This window comes from Lycorma delicatula, chromosome 4 (assembly GCF_047948215.1).
Source record: "Lycorma delicatula isolate Av1 chromosome 4, ASM4794821v1, whole genome shotgun sequence".
Classification (NCBI taxonomy): domain Eukaryota; kingdom Metazoa; phylum Arthropoda; class Insecta; order Hemiptera; family Fulgoridae; genus Lycorma; species Lycorma delicatula.
Window position 1 is genome coordinate 84,374,200 of NC_134458.1, and position 13,172 is coordinate 84,387,371.

Here is a 13,172-nt window from a genome sequence, read left to right on the forward strand (position 1 = left end):
TAGTTATTTGACCAGCAAGACATAACACCTAAAAATGGCAAATGACAAAAAATTCTGTTAATTTAAAAGAAAGTTAAAAATTTCTAATTATCATAAAGTTGTAAGGAGTAAAAGAAAAAAATCAGTAAAATATAGTGTACTAATTCAGTTTTTTCAGTGCAAGACAGGTTGTTTTGTTATACCATTGTAATATCAGTACTGAAAGAGTTAAATAATGTAATGAAATGCTGTCAGTGTACTTTAAAATAGCACTAATTATGATACTGAAGGAATCGAAGCCAACCATTATATTATGAAAACCCTGTTTTAATTAACTTATGAACTTTTAGAAAAGTGAAGATTTTGTTATAAAAAAATTTTATTTTAAAAATAATAAAAAGTTTGCATTATTTTTATGTATTCATATTAATTTTAAATGTACAGTTGAGCTTTAATTATCCACTTGGAATATAACTAGAATAAAGAACATCAGAAGTAAAGTATAAATGACCCGAGTTAAAATCATACTTGTGACTTCCTCACAGGAAGGAATTTATTTCATCATCCTTGTATAAGAATTCATTTTTTTCACATCCACATAGCTTGTTTTTTGTTTTTTTTTTTTTTTTCAAAAAGTGCCATATCATCTTCCAGTATGTTTGCAGGTTTTGTATGTTTTCTTGAATTCCTGATCACATTATGTTCTTCAACAGTATAATATCACTTTCACTGTAACCAGTTGATTTGTTGCATCAGAACTCTTTTCTTGGTATCTGTTCTGAGGTTTTTTTTTTTGTAGAAGTCTCCCTTCTTTTACCTTTGAGCTGCTTCATCAGTTGTGTTAAACTTCAACTCTTCTTGTGACTGTAGAAAAGTAAAAAAGCTTCAGTTGTAAAAGCAATTAAGAATAATCTAAAAAATAAACCTATTATTTAGTCTATTAAAAATGCAAAATTTGTTTATACCTTATAATAATAAATGCAGATATTTTTGTGAATATTTTCTGAAAATTTCTGGTTTACTTTTACATTTTTTTTGTCTTCACTCATTTGACTGGTTTGATGCACCTCTCCAAGATTCCCTATCTAGTGCTAGTTGTTTCATTTCAGTATACCCCCTACATCCTACATCCCTAGCAATTTGTTTTACATAATCCAAACATTGCCTGCCTGCACAATTTTTTCCTTCTACCTGTCCCTCCAATATTAAAACGACTATTCCAGGATGCCTTAATGCGTGGCCTGTAAGTTTGTCTCTTCCTTTAATTATATTTTCCCAAATGCATCTTTCTTCATCAATTTACCGCAACACCTCTTCATTTGTCACTTTATCCTCCTACCTGATTTTTAACATTCTCCTATAGCACCGCATTTCAAAAATTTCTAATCTTTTCTTCTCTGGTACTCCAATCGTCCAAGTTACACTTCCATATAAAGCTACACTCCAAACATATACTTTCAAAAATTTTTTCCTGAAGTTTAAATTAATTTTTCATGTAAGCAAATTATATTTCTGACTGAAGGCTCATTTTGCCTGTGCTATTTGGAATTTTATATTACTCCTACTACATCCATCTTTAGTAATTCTACTTCTGTAATCTTTTCTCTTCCACTTTTTACCATCTTCATTGGTCCATCTTCATTATTTCTACTACATTTCATTACTTTTGTTTTGTTCTTGTTTATTTTCATGCAGTAGTTCTTGCATAGGACTTCATCCATGCTGTTCATTGTTCCTTCTAAACCTTTTTTACTCTCAACAAGAATTACTATATCATCAGCAAATCGTAGCATCTTTATTTTTTCACCTTGTACTGTTATTCCGGATCTAAATTGTTCTTTAACTTCATTAACTGCTAGTTCCATGTAAAGATTAAAAAGTAATGGGAATAGGGAATATTGTTGTCAGACTCCCCTTTTTATTACAGCTTCTTTCTTATGTTCTTCAATTATTACTGTTGTTGTTTGGTTCCTGTAAATGCTGAACATTTTATTCCAGTCTACGTTATCGAATGCCTTTTCTAGTTCTATAAATGCCAAGTATGTTGGTTTGTTTTTCTTTAATCTTCCTTCTACTATTAATCTTAGCGCCAAAATTGCTTCCCTTGTCCCTATACTTTTCCTGAAACGAAATAGGTCTTTTAACACTTTTTCCACTCTCCTCTCAATTGTTCTGTACAGAATTCTAGTTAAAACTTTTGATGCATGGCTAGTAAGCTAATTGTTCTGTATTCTTCACATTTATCTGCTCCTGCTTTCTTTGGTATCATGACTACAACACGCTTTAAAGTCTGACAGAACTTCCACCTTTTCATAAATATTACACACCGGTTTGTATAAACTATCAATCGCTTTCTCACCTGCACTGCCCAGTAATTACAGGTATTCTGTCTATTCCAGGAGCCTTTCTGCCATTCACATCTTTTAATACTCTCATAAATTCAGATTTCAGTATTGTTTCTCCCTTTTCATCCTCTTCCTCTGTAACACTATTTTCTAATTCATTTCCTCTGTATAACTCTTCAATATATTCCACCCACCTATCGACTTATCGATAGATTTTGTACCCGAAAATTTCCCTTAACTTTCTGTATGCTCCATCTATATTACCAATGTTCATTTCTCTTTCCACTTCTGAACACTTCTTTAATCCACTCTTCTTTCGCTAATTTGCACTTCCTGTTTATAGTATTTCTTAATTGTCGATAGTTCCTTTTACTTTCTCATCACTAGCATTGTTATATTTTCTGCATTCATCCATCAGCTGCAATATGTCATCTGAAATCCAAGGTTTTCTACCAGTTCTCTTTGTTCCACCTAAGTTCGCTTCTGCTGATTTAAGAACTTTTTTAATATTCGCCCATTCTTCTACATTTTCTACCTTATCTTTATTACTCAGACCTCTTGCGATGTCCTCCTTAAAAATCTTCTTTACCTCCTCTTCCTCAAGCTCTCTAAATTCCACCGATTCATCTGACACCTTTTCTTCAGGTTTTTAAACCACAATCTACATTTCATTATCACTAAATTATGGTCTATCAATGTTTGCTCCAGGGTAAGCTTTGTAGTCGACGAGTTGATTTCTAAATCTTTTCTTAACCATGATATAATCTATCTGATACCTTGCTGCAGTATCACCTGGCTTTTTCCATGTGTATATTCTTCTATTATGATTTTGAAACTGGGTGTTGGAAATTACTAATTTCTACTTCGTGCATAACTATAAGTCTGTCCCCTCTTTCATTCCTTTTGCCCAGCCCGTATTCACCCACTATATTTTTTCTTCGTTGCCTTTTCCAATGCTTGTATTCCAATCTCTAAATATTATTAAATTTTCATCTCCTTTTCTGTGTTTAATTGCTTCGTCAATTTCTTCGTATACACACTATACCTCATCATCATCATGGGCGCTTGTAGGCATATAGACGTTAACAATTTTTGTCGGTTTAGGTTTTGATTTTACCCTTATTACAATGATTCTATCGCTATGCATTTTGAATTACTCAACTCTCTTCCTTATCTTCTTGATCATTACGAAACCTACTCCTGCCTGCCCATTATTTAAAGCTGAGTTAATTATTCTAAAATCACAGGTCCAAAAGTTGTTTTACTCTTCCCACCGAACCTTGCTAATTCCTACTACATCTACAATTATCATATCCATTTCCCACTAAATTTTCTAACCTACCAATCTTTTTTAGACTTCTAACATTCCATGCTCCGACTCTAATGTTATTTTTTAATTTTCTGGTGACCCCCTTCCATAGTAGTCCCCACCCAGAGATCCAAACGGGGGACTAGTTTACCTCCACAATATTTTACGTAGGAAGGTGCCTCCATCTTTTTTATATGAAAATGCAGAGAGCTACATTTCTTGGAAAAAAATCAGTTGTAGTTTTCCATTGCTTTCAGCTGCATAGTACTCAGAGGATTGAGTGATATTGATATGGCTGTTTTAAGTCGTCCTTACCTACACCCTTAACAACTACTGAAAGAGCTGCTGCCCTCTTTCAGGAATCATTCCTTAGTCTCGCTCTCAACAGATACCTCTCCGGTATGGTTGCACCTTCGGTCCAGCTACTCTGTTTCACTTAGCACTCAAGCCCCCTCATCAATGGCAAGGTCTCATGATTGATAGAGGGAGATTTTTACTTAAAACAGCTGTTCAGAGATAGATTTCAATCTTTTCAAATCGTGAATATTCTATAACTGGAAAATTAGTATTAAATTTTTAGTAGTAATTTTTTGAAATTTTCTTCCATGTCCTTTGAATGTATTGGCTCTTGTTTATACCAGATTTAGCTTTTAGATGGAACATTTCTAGTTCAACAACATTGTAATTTTTACTGTAAGTAGTGCAACATCTGAAATTTAATTCTCAGATTATTTTTATATAGAAAAATAATTTGATTCCAGTACAAATTTTCTAATAACAATATTCTCACTGTCTTAAGAGATGATTTCACCAATAGAAAAAAGCAGTGAATATTTTTGTTCTTTCCCTATGTTTTTGTCATATTACTTTGACAGTAAAATAAATTATGGATAATTGAAGTTTTGCATAAGTTATATTCTGAAACTGTTGGACTGTTTTTTGTTTTTTATTTGGTATAAGATAATTTTTTTGTAATTATTTATAATATGAATTGGTCAACTTTTTATTAAATGAATTGTTATTAGTGATCCAGTTTAGATAATATTTTTAGTTATGAAAATTTCCATTAAAGACAATCTTTTTTACAGAAACATCTCATAAAATTTTTATATTAAATGTACCAGCCAGTAAATAAATCTAGTTTTTTACGTTTATAAATTAATTTTTATTGTTTTTCTCATAAAAATATCACAGTTGTCTGAGGACATGTAGATGAAGTCAGACATTTGTGATTTTAGCGACAATAAATGTTATATATGATTTTATTGTATTCAAATCATTTCATTTCTGTGGTTTGTTGAATTAAACCAACGGATAGGATCTGTTTGTAAATTAATATACTTATTTATTATACAGACACCACTGAAAAATCTTTATTTTCTATTATAACATTGAACATATGTAAATCTAAAATAAATCTTATACATATGTATATACACAGTATTGTATTTGTTTCAATCATATTATTTGCCTATAAAGCCTTACCATAACCGTACCTCTTACTGTTGTAAACTTGCATTTACTTTTTCCTGTTATGACTTACTGACTAAAAATATTACCAAAAGAAATTTTTTTACCAACTTCATTCCTTTTCAGTTGTTTTTCCATTAATATTCTGTATGTGCAATAGGAGGGCATACATTCTTTTTATTCTGAAGGTGGACCATTCACATATGAATGATGATCCACCTCAGCAGGAAATTAGTTGTAGCATTCCCACACCACACACCTTTATATAATCTATGTAAATTTTATTCATGTGAAATTTAAAAACAATCTTTTCTGAAAAAATAGATATGTATTGCCTTTTTTTAAAAAATCATCTGTTTTAACAAAAAAAAGAATATAAACCATAATTATGAAAACTACTTTTTGGTTTCTAAAATGTTAATTTTCAAAAAACTAAAACACACAATCGGAAAATGAAAATGTTAAATAATTATATAAGGATAGTAATTTTTTTCTTGAATTTGAAGTATATGAAACAAAAGAAAAAAACAAGGAGGCAGCTAGGCTTGAAAAGTGTCTTACTCTAAAAAAGAAGTGTTTTTTAAATAAAATTATTTATTTATACTTTTTTTTTGGAATTTAGTCATTTGAATTGTTTTTATGAACCTCTATGTATTTTTATTCTGTGCTAATATCCTGGCATTAATATACACTTCTAATAAATTCTTCTTAATGTACCCCTCTAAATCTTTAATTATCAGTTTCATATGATCTAATCTTAATTATTTTTCTATTGTTTTTTAACCATGTACTGTTTTCTTTTAGTACAGAATACAATAACTCTGGCCGATTTGAATGTAGTTAACCATCCTTGTACATCTTTTTACAAGATTCTTTCACAAACTTCATATCACCTTAAAACCTCTATATTTTATAGTCCTTCAACCCACCTGTTTGTTAACATTTTCCTACATTACCACAAGTCTCTATTTTATGTTTATCATACTTCACTATTGCCATAAAGTGCTATATTACATGCAAATGATTAGATTTAATTTTTTAATTCAGTTTTATGACACCAGTCGATTTTTTCTGCATAAAAGGTTTCATGGCTTGTGTCAGTCTTGTTAATTTCTTCTTAACTTTGTTTACCATCTTTTTACTACGTTAATAAAATACTATCCTTTTCATTGTATTGAATTACTTTTTTTGCTAAAGTTTTTAACAGAAATTGAATGCAATTTATACCATTCATTACTTTTAAGGAATTCATATTTCAGCCAAAATTAATATTATCAGTGAAGACATTTTTATTCTTTATTCCTGAATTTTTACGTCACTTAAAAATGTATTTTAATTCTTTTTTACAGCTTCTGCCAAACACAAATTAAACTGGCTAGATTTTTATCTCATTCCTTTCTGTACTGTAGCTTCCATTACATTTTCTACCTTATTTTTATGAAAATTACCAACCTTTAAATTTTAAACATCATATTCCATTCCACATCATCAAATGCTTTTTCGAGATCTATAATTCCCATGTTTTTTTTTTTCAACTTGCCTCTTAAAATTATTCTGAGGACTAAAACTGCTTCTAGTGTTGCCAGGCTTCTTCAAAAATCTTTGATTTTCTTCAAGTAGACATTCCACTTCCAATTTTTTTCTTTTAAAATTACCTTAATAATTTGTAAGCATGAGATATTTACCATATAATGCAGTAGTTCTCATTTATTTGCTCCTACTTTTTTTATGTAAAAAAGGTAATGATTTTATTGAAGTATAAAGATATTTAACTAATCTCATTAATTTAACTATTGTGTTCAACTTGTTCACTTCTACTTTCAGATATTGTAATTCTCATATAATGTGTTATTAGTTCCTACTACTACATTCATGTTTAAATCTTTCAAAATTCTGTCAAATTCAAATTGAACTATAGTTTTCTCTACAATCATGAATTTCCTTTACATCTTTAGTACTTAAGCAGATAATTTACCCTTTCATCTTTGTATTCCTACCACCTTTTAGCTCTCGCTGACATCAGTTTTCCATTTGGATCTCAGATATTATATTTTGTATTTATTTTCCCAAAACATACGCTTATGTTTCTATAATTAGATCTGTTTTTCCTTTCCATCACTACTTGTATTTCCTATTAATCTTTATAGTTAGTATAGTTTCCTGCTTCTACCACCTTTGTGTTTTTATTCTTTCTGCATTCATTCATCATTTCTTAATAACACCAAGTTTCCAATCAAAAAAATATATATATATTTACAGCTAAGTACAATATTCTGTCTGTACATATTATTCAAAAATAAACTTTTCTAATATGTTTGCTAATTTGCATTATGATTTTTCATTTTATTAGTTTGATTATGATATTACTCCAAGATACTTGACTAATTCAGCCCAAAGACTGATAAACTTATTTGTCTAAGACACTTATTTATGATTGTTAACTACTGGTTATCACTTGCCTGATAAATTAAAGCCATATTACCCATAAAAATAACTACCTTTTCCTGGAGATTTCCATCATACAAATAGTTGCTCGCACAAGAAACAGAATGAAGCAAAGATTGTTGTGAAATGCTGTACTCTTTTTAAACCGGTTCACTTAAAACTTTTGCTACTCTAACTCTGATTTCTATGTTTCAAAAAAATTTGAACCATTTCTCAACTGCTCTTACTGTTATTCTATATATTTTTTTATAGTAGTAAATAAGGGTGACCATATTTAATGCCTTTTCCATTAGTGAAAGGCCTGCTACTTTTTCATTATATATTGGTAATATTATGCGCTAATGATAGTCATTCAATTGTAGCTTTATGTGTATTAAGTCTATGGAAAAATTACTTTCTCTACCAAGAACATGATTTGAGTCGAACTTAATTAAATTACTTTTGATGGAGATGAGAGTAATTGCTGTGTAATTTGGAATAGGATTAGCATCACCTTCTTTTGAGGTTTGTAACCCAACTGCTTGTTTCCATACTAGTGGAAGTAATCCATTTTCAAATAAAATAAAAAAGAAGCTTAATATATCACTGACCATGGCAATCTCTTAAAATTTAACTGCTTGAGCCATCAAATTCAACCAAACCTTGAATTTCTTTTCACATAACTAATATATATTCTGAATATGAGGCAAATCGGACCATAAAAGCAATTTTTCCAAATATCTCAACCCCAGCACCATCTAGCAGGTCCATTTTTACAGAAATATTTCTTTCCATGTAAGTTACACATATTCTGAATATGAGCCGTATCTGACCGTAAATAAAATTTTTTGAAATACCTCGACCCCAGCGCCACCTAGCGGGTCCAAACTAATTCAGAAACCTTTGCGGGCGTGCACACAACAACTCACCAAAGTTTCATTGCAATCGTATGAATGGTATAGGAATGCATATGGGACAAACAAACATTCATTTTTATATTTATATAATAACAAAATTACTTACAGTTTTCATTTTTATCAGAAGATAAAAAAAATTTTTAACATTATTGCTAAAATATACTGACCCTATGTTTATATTATTCATATCCCTTTGCTCCTGATGGTGTTTTTCAGCTGTTCCTAAAAATATTCATTGAAAGCTCTTATTTTTTGATGTCAGATACTTTGTCAGTAGTTCTACAATTTTATTAATTCTGCCAACAAGTATTACCTATTAAGTTATTAATGCCATCTCACTGAAGTTTTGTTTTTTTAACTAAGATTGACTAATAATAATAATTATCTTTTGTATATCTTAAATCATAGTGAAGCCTACTTTGTAGCTAGCAGCATTTCTGTATGTTTAAATTACATTGTTATTGCCCTTATTTTTTATACATCTCTTTTTATTTTATAAACCAAAAAGTTGTTAATCCAAGGAATAGTAATAAAAACTTTACTATAAATAATCTGAATGCACACTATTTTTTACTTCCCTTTTACTATACAGTCTTCCTACTGTAGTTTTGCCTTGACAAAAGACTAGGTTTCTGAACCTAAATATAGTGGATAAGAATAAAATAACAATAGAAAATTAAAAAATAATCCAGCATCCCCAATTATGAATTTTAAAATGGTCGAATAACTATTCAATTCATTAAAAAATTAACCAAATTCTTTTATCTCTAAAAAAATTGTTTTCTATCACGTAATCCTTAAAATTAATTTTTAAATTACCTACTACTATTACACAGCCTTTTCAGTAGACGATAATACAAAAAATTAGAGAAACAGTGTATCTACATATTAGATACAATAAACTTTTAACTTTTCATAATAACAATTGCGTAGTGATGGCAGTACATCTTACTTCTTGCTGGTATATCTTTAGTCATCCAAGGCTTTATAGATTATTGGTTTCTGTTTAATCTCCTTTCCTGCGTTAATTATTTCCTTTTCAAGTTTATCTGTGTAGATTAAGTATTCTGCTTGATCTACATCAGTAATAATTTCTAGGCCTGAACCTGTTTTATTCAAATTGTTTGTATCCCATTTATTTGTTTTCACTTTTCTTTAATCTCTTAAAATTTCAACTTAATTTAATATTACTAAATTGTATCATAATCAATGTCTTTGTTGCCTAATGCATTTTTAAGTTCATAAATTTGGTTTTAATATTTCTGCCCGACTATTATATAGTTTTAACTGATACATTCCTGTATCATCTGCCCTCATCTGATTTTTAAATAAATAGATGTTGGCAATTGTTAGGTTTCACTTAGTACAAAATTCTGAAAGCCTGGTTTTTCTTTCATTCCTTTTATCCAGCCGACATTCCCGGCCTATTTTCCCTCCTCATCCATCACAGTGGCACTCCAGTCTCCCGTTACTATCAATTTTGTCAGTTTATGTCTTAAATAATAAAAAAATCTAGTAAGGTAAAAATTTAGAATAACCACAACCTATAGGTATACTAATACAAGGTATATTAATACAAAACATTATTGAAAGAATGGTTTTGTAAAAAGTAAACAGTCGGCCATCAATATATGTTATATTTTGCTTAGGCTAAAATATGACAAGAATGTGCAGTTACCCGGTAAAGTAGCAATTGCATCTGATGTTATTTAACTTCCGTTTCATTTTATCTTTCACCTCGGACATGGTTTCACATTTATTTTAATAGAAATATGGAATTGGGTAATGGTTGATGAAAAAATACTAATAATTGAACTCGATACCAGCTGATCTAAAAGCCAATAAATAAGGTGGTTATCTATGTAGTCTTAATTAAATCGCATAACCCTTACTTCACATTTTTTTATTCTGAAAATAATCACCCTCAGATGTTCAGTTATTCTACAACCATCCAGCTATATGGTAATAGCATTTGTCTTGCCAAGATTCTAATATACATTTAAAAAATAATTTTTGTTTTTACATTTTCATAATATTTAGATTATATGGCGTGAAAATGATCAAAATAGAATACTTAATTGATTCTAGTTCCCAAGTGAACTGTACACTGCATTTTTCAAGCTGATTGTTTTCAATATACAAAATGTTTTTAGAAGTAACATTTTGTAAATAAAAATACTGAAAAAGTAAAGTTTGTTGATGTTCAAAGCTACATTTTGTAAATTTATTACCAGGTATTATAATTATATAACACTTAGGTGCAGTTTCCATTTGAAGTGGTGAATCTATGAAGAATATGATTTTATTGTTTAAATGTACAGGTTTAATGATACAGCTTATGAAAAACATGTTTCTCTGGATTTTTTTTTATTATAGGATAAAGTAGAAAAACTCCGAATTTCATATATACCAGTTGATTTATATAATTTTCTATTTTTGTGCAGTCTTGTTATAGTTGGGCCCATAAGTAGAGCCCTTGTTCCTTAATCATGTTGTGAGAGTATCTTTAGGTCATTTTATCCCTCACAAACAATATATTGGTGGCCAGGAATTGGTATCAAGGAACGATGAAATTAAAATACAACTGGACCGTGGAACTGTCAACCTCCTTCATAAGAAGATAAATATTATCCTGATGCTCACTGGTTGAAAAGGAATAATATAGAACCTTTACATCCCCTTGGATGAATGGTTAGTCCAATTACTGAATAGATTTTACATGATGCAGACCCAGGTTTCAATCCAATAATAGGCATTTATATTTAAATGCCTTTGTAATCATAAACTTTAGGTTTAATTAGTGATGCTGTATCAGGACTGGACCTGAACCTGTTATGGGGCTTACAGCCTCTGTTATTAAGACACTCGCGCTAAACTTAAGCCTTACTTTTAATATGTAAAACTGAAGGAGAAAGTACTGCACGATATAAAAGTTTTTCTCTTAAATTTATGAGGAAGTAAATATCTTGATTTTATAACATAAAATCAAAACAAAAGTTTATAAAGCTAAAGCAAGTTAAGAATATAAAAATTAATGAGACATTAAAATAAATTAACTGATACACGAAAAATAATTTGGATGAAACCATTAAATATTTCTAAATTGTTAAGAATTTTTATGAGGATTTACTAGTATCTCTTATAATTGTTAAAAGAAATATTTGTTTCAATATTTTTTATATTAAGAAAGTTAATATTATCATTATTATGTTACATGAAACATAGAATATGACAGCAATTATTATATGATAACAGTTTTTTGTTTCTTTCTCTGTAATCAGACTTGCTGATGTTTTAATGCTAAACAGGATAAAAATAGTTGCAGCCACTATTTTCGTTAGTAACTTCATGAAATAAAGTTATGAGAAAGTGTAAATGACTGAAATAAAACTATTCTTCCAAAGGCCTTTTAGAGTTAATTATCCTTTTTTTTATTGTTTCACAGGAAAGATAGTTAGCTACAAAAGGTCTTTGGTAGAACAGTTACACTAATTTGAAAGGTGATAATGTATAATTTTTATCATTTTAATACATTTTACAGTGTTAAATTATTTTAAGAGCTCACAATTTTTTTTTTTTTATCTTAAACTCGCTCATCTGTTTTGTTTTTTTTTTTGTTTAGAATGCTGATTGCTATGTATTCCATCTGTAAAATTTTTAATTTTGTTCTTAAAGATTTCTATTTATAAAATAGTTTAGATATATATATATATATAAAATTATGAATGTGTAAATTAAAAAAAAACCCGTGTAGATTACAATATAGAATATTCTTCAAAATGCAGTACAGTACAGTATTTATCAAACCAAATAAAAAAAAAAAAAATGTGAATTTTTTATTCTGATATGTCAGAAATTGATAAACGTTTCTCTACAGATAAAAAATGCAACTCTCCCAGCATTTGCCTGAATGGATCAAGGGAAACTATGGTAAAACCTTGATCAGAACAGCAGCACAAAATATACAATTAATTATCAAATAAAAAAAATGTTCAGGGTCCATATTATTATTTAAAATATAAAAACAGAAGTAATATTGAAGTGCATATCGTATATGTAAGAAATAATAACAAAATAAATCACAATTTGGAAGGTTTAATGAAAATTATTTGAACATCTTCATATACCTGCTAAAAGAATGCAGAAAATTTAGGGTTTTTTTAATTACTATTTATTCAAAACTTAATGATGAAGTAATATTGTTTCTGTAAAAGAAAATCTTTTATTTGTATTATAAATAAATTGGTAAAAGACTTTTTAAATGTTTCAGTAATTATTAAAAATTGTAATAGAAGCATAATAAGATCATTTCTCTTAAGCTAAAATATTATGTTGAGTTACTACATGAAAACAGTTCTATTTGATTTGGTTGAGGTGGATATTGTTACTTTTGAAGAATAAGTGACTATTCTTATTAACAAAGAATTCACTAAAAAAACTAATTTAGACATAAAATGTAACTCCAATCTAACTCAGGTTTGCATTAAAATTTAATAATTAAATTACTCTATTAATGCTCTTCTATACTTAGTAATCTTCTGAATGTACATAACTAAGCCCGTTTCGGTTTTCCCCATCAGAAAATTCCCAACCTCCTCTATTCAAGATAAAATTTTCTACTACTATACATCACTTCTCAGCCTCTGGCCCCAGGCACAGACTGTCTCTTTCTGAGTTGTTCCCAAAAGTTAGTTTGAGAAGTATTTATAATAATAATTATATTAAGTA